Below are 5000 nucleotides of genomic sequence, written 5' to 3'. Positions count from 1 at the left end.
GCGCGGGAGTGACGTCATCGCGGCTCCGGCGAATGGCAGCGTCGGAGCTCCGAGACGCGACTCCCGTGCGCATGCGCGGGAGTGACGTCATCGCGGCTTCTCCGCTGTCATTCGTCGGAGCTGCGAGAGACGCCACAACCAAGATGGATGCGGCGGACTACAGGTGACAGCGGCGACTTCGCTGGCTCCTGTGTCAGGTAAGTGACACATAATGAGCTACTATGCGATGCATAGTAGTCCATTATGCTTTACCTTTGCAGGGAAAAAAAGAGGAAGTAAACCCATCAGGGTTTACTTCCTCTTTAAGCAATAGTTGAGCGCCGGGAGCAGTGTGTCACTTCCAGGCATTAGGTCTGGTTTGCTGATGGTGTGAGCTCACACGGCCTGCAGAGTTTCACATTAGCCATATGGTTTGCAGTTGCGTGACGAAAAAACGACAAAAATGAAGAAAAAAAAAATGTCGGTGTTTAGCAAATTTTTTTTATCGCATGTCGCGGGACAGAGAGCAGGCTCTAATCGTGACCATCTGGGTTTTCTGCCACCTATAAGTGAATGTAACTCCTCCCATACAGGAAGCACACCAGGGTTGTTGTTGTTTTGTTTTATATTTTTTTGCCACGGTCTTGAAGATGATGGTCACTGAAGTTCAGCTCTCTGCTTAAAGCACACCCCACCCCCCCCCCAACTTTTGGAGATGGGAACAAGGGACAGCTATGAGCTTTTAAAAGTATGTAGGCATAGGGCACGCCCCCTAAAAGGAGAATTATACAAAAAAAATGAAACCTACAAATACTTTTTTTTTTTTTTTTTGCTATGATATACTGGCTTTTGACATGCAGCAATTCTAGAATATGGACAAAAGGTTTAGCACTGAGAAACACTTTTTTTTTTTTTTTTTTTGAAAGGTAAGAGTGCGTTTTAAACACGACTATATAGACCCAAATGAGGAGAGGAAGGAGAGAGGGACATTGTTCCGAATCAGGACAGTCCTTCAAAATCAAGCACATTTGGGAGGAGGAGGTATGTTATCCACTTAAAGCGGAGGTCCACCCTAAAATGGACCTTCCGCTCATCGGATTCCTCCCCCCCCCTCCGGCGCCACAATTGGCACCTTTCAGGGGGGAGGGGGGTGCAGTTACCTGGATAATCCAGGTAACTGCACCCACTTCCGGGCTAGCTCTCTGCGGAAAGGGGCGTACATTACGCCCCTTTCCGCAAGTGCCCGCCCCCTTCCGCAAGTGCCCCGCTGCCTGCTGGGAAACGCACGGATCCCAGAGGCAGCGGGGACCGTCCTCATTGCGCAGCGCGGCTCGCGCATGCGCGGTAGGGAACCGGGAAATGAAGCCGAAAGGCTCCATTTCCTGATTCCCATACCCAAGATGGCGGCGGCAGCACTCGAGTGTCGATCTAGAGATCGGCTTCGGGGTGCCGACATCGCGGGCGCGCTGGACAGGTAAGTGTCACTATTTTAAAAGTCAGCAGCTGCAGTATTTGTAGCTGCTGACTTTAAAAAAAAAAAAAAAAACGCGGAGTCCCGGCAGACTCCCGCTTTAAGCATCGGAAGTTTTTACCCACTTCCTGTCCATGCAAATTTTTATTTATTTTTTGCGATCTGGCACTGCGTCGTTGCTTTAACTGACAATTGTGCGGTCGTGCGACCCGAATGAAATGCATGTCCCTTTTTTTTCCCCATAAATGGAGCTTTTTTTTTTTTATTTTTTTTTTTGGTGGTATTTGATCGCTTCTTTTATTTTTATAGAGCAAAAAAAGACAATTTTGAATAAAAAAAAACTATTTTTTTACTTTCTGCTATAAAACATTCCTAATAAAAAAAGTGTAAAAAAAAAAAAAAAAGTCTAATTTCTTCATTAACCGCTTGTCGACCAGCCACCGCTATTATACTGAGGCAGGTTGGCTCGGCTGTGCGAATCGCCGTTGGTGTACGTCGGGCTCGTACGCGGCTTTTTGTGGGCGTGTGCGCCCATTGACCAGCGGGGGGGGGGGGAACCAATTAGTGGGTCCGGCGGACTCGATGGCCGCCCACGATAGTCTCCCCGAAGAGACAAAACGGGTATCTGCCCAATAAGGATGAGCTTCGGCGTGTTAGCACACTCCATGTGCAGAGCCCGCCAGGAAGGCGGCGCAGTGCTGCCCTAATCACAGGCAGTGAGACATTGCCCCGATGCGCGGCTGCAGAGATCGGGCAATGTCTCACTGCCTGTGATTAGCGCAGCTCTGCACCGACTTCCTGGCGGGCTCTGCAAGTGGAGTATTCGAACACGCCCGAGCTCATCCCTACTGCCCAAGTAAACAAGGAAGATCTCCGTTCTGTCGGGATGGTGTTTTTTGTTTTTTTCAAAATTGTTAGTCTTTTTTTTTTTTTTTTTTTTTTATATGGCGCAAAAAATAAAAACCACAGAGGTGATCAAACACCACCAAAAGAAAGCTCTATTTGATGTGATTTTTTTTTTTTTTTTGTGGGACTGTGACACTGCGGCGGATAAATTGGACACTAAGTGGCACTTTTTTGGGGGACCAGTGACACCAATACTGTGATCAGTGCTAAAATATAAAATAATGCACTGATCATAGTATAAATGACACTGGCAGGGAAGGGGTTAACACCAGGGGGTGATCAAGGGGTTAAGTGTGTGCCTGGGAGGCGCTTTCTAACTGGGGTGGGGGGGGGTGGATACACTGGAGGAAAAAAAATTCCTATTTCAGCTTAGCTGAAACACAAGATCTCTTTCTCCCTGACAGATCAGCGGTTTGCTTTGTTTACACACACACACCGCTAACCGGACCTGCTGATTGGGGGGTCGTAGTATTCTGGCTGCATTTCACCTCTTGACCACTGGGGGCAGATGGTGAATTGGGTTGGCCCGCTGGAGAGCTGTTCTGTGTCCGAGATGTGCGGTTTTACAAGGGTAAGTTCACCTTTACAGAAAATCTGTAAGGTGATCTTAAATTGGACCCCATCCCCTCCCGGTCCCGATGTACCGGAATCCTGCAATCCCCCCCCGCTGTCAGGCACCGGGAATACTCTTTAAATATGAAATACTGCATATGTGCGGTTGATTCTGACACCGCCCTTTGATGAAAACGATGCGCTTGGGTGCAGAATGTGTTCCACAAGGCAGAGCAGAGGAGGTGCAGCATAACCTTCATAATTGTTTACCGGCGTTCCTGCAGGACTGAATGGGTTTTGGCAGCATAATTGTTACATTACCTGTCGTTATACGCTTAAGAGCAGTGGTCCCCAACCTTTTTGGCCCTGGGGGTTGATGACCCCTGCTTTAGAGGTTTCCAGAAAGCAGAGTCAGCCGGGAGAGGCGTAGGTGCTTTGCCATCAGGTCCAGAAGGCTCACTGGAGTCAGATGTATCAGAGACACTGCATTTGACATTGTAGCTACTCCCGGCATGTCAGCCTCAGCCAGTGTGATCAGCCGGTCCTTTCTGACCCCCGCCCCCACCCCGGGTATAAAGCCCCCGCTAAGGGGGCAGCAGTTACTTAAAGTGGTTGTAAAGGCAGACGTTTTTATTTTTTATTTTACTGCATTCTATGACTTAAGTAAAAAACCCTGGTATGGGGGGCACTCGGAGAACGGGAGGAGCCAGGATCACGAGCATGGGACCCGAAAAGAGGAGGTTGGGGCTGCTCTGTGCTAAACCATTACACAGAGCAGCAGTGGCGGCCAGTGAAGGTTTAGGATTGGGGTGGGGGAGGCGGTCAGGAGTATTCAGCTCAGCATCATAGGACAGAGTATACAGCCCCAGAATCGCAGGACAAGAGTATACAGCTCAGCCTCACATATTGGGGTGTATATAGCTCGGCTTCGCAGGTCGGGGTGTATATAGCTCGGCTTCGCAGGTCGGGGTGTATATAGCTCGGCTTCGCAGGTCGGGGTGTATATAGCTCGGCTTCGCAGGTCGGGGTGTATATAGCTCGGCTTCGCAGGTCGGGGTGTATATAGCTCGGCTTCGCAGGTCGGGGTGTATATAGCTCGGCTTCGCAGGTCGGGGTGTATATAGCTCGGCTTCGCAGGTCGGGGTGTATATAGCTCGGCTTTGCAGGTCGGGGTGTATATAGCTCGGCTTCGCAGGTCGGGGTATCTAGCTCGGCTTCGCAGGTCGGGGGGCTCTATAGCTCGGCTTCGCAGGTCGGGGGGCTCTATAGCTCGGCTTCGCAGGTCGGGGGGCTCTATAGCTCGGCTTCGCAGGTCCGGGGGCTCTATAGCTCGGCTTCGCAGGTCGGGGGGCTCTATAGCTCTGCTTTTGCAGATCGGGGGAGCTCGGCTTTTGCAGATCGGGGGGCTCTATAGCTCGGCTTTTGCAGATCGGGGGGCTCTATAGCTCGGCTTTTGCAGATCGGGGGGCTCTATAGCTCGGCTTTTGCAGATCGGGGGGATATATTCAGTCCCCTTCATATAGCCTGGTTGTGAGTCCAAGCAGCTTCCTTCTTCTAATCCATGGTGGTGATCTGAGCAAGATAATATGCAGTGATGGCTGACAACCCCCCGCTCCTTGCTGGGGCTGTGGTCTCATCTCCTCCTCTCCTCGGGTGTGGGCAGCGGCTCCGGTGTCTGCTCCTCCCCGTGTCTCCTCTCCGTTTTTCCCAAAGCGCTAGGCTTCCTATAGGATCGCCTGCCACTTTGGCCAATCGGGAAACGGGTCTCACAGTCTGCCTCCTGATTGGCGGGGAGGAACATTGGTGCGAAAATAGAGAAAATTAGTTTGCTGTTGCCATCCAATGGGTGGCATCGGGGAGCAGAGCCCACCCTTTTTTTTTTTTTTTTTTTTTTTTTAAGCCTATTAGAGCCTCTGGCTCTAATTCGGTACTTCAAAATAAACACCCCCGCCATAGGAATTTATGGCCCCTGTGTCCTGAAAGGGCCGGGCGCATGGATAGTGAGGCGGCGGCAGGGATTGGGGAGGCGGCGCCCGTGCGCCCACAATGCACAGGTGGTCACTGCAGAGCAGGAAAGTTATAACCTGTTGGA

At 50.8% G+C, this 5000-nt stretch overlaps 1 protein-coding gene across 1 annotated transcript in view; it reads left to right on the top strand.

Annotated features, from left to right (window-relative positions):
• GDAP2 (ganglioside induced differentiation associated protein 2) overlaps window positions 1-5000 on the top strand; it is a 72062-nt gene that overhangs the window by 33140 nt on the left and 33922 nt on the right.

The sequence above is a fragment of the Lithobates pipiens genome, unplaced genomic scaffold (genome assembly GCF_037356315.1).
Source record: "Lithobates pipiens isolate NorthernLeopardFrog02 unplaced genomic scaffold, aLitPip1_a1.2 Scaffold_16, whole genome shotgun sequence".
Lineage (NCBI taxonomy): Eukaryota > Metazoa > Chordata > Amphibia > Anura > Ranidae > Lithobates > Lithobates pipiens.
This window is presented reverse-complemented; position numbering and strand designations above follow the sequence as displayed.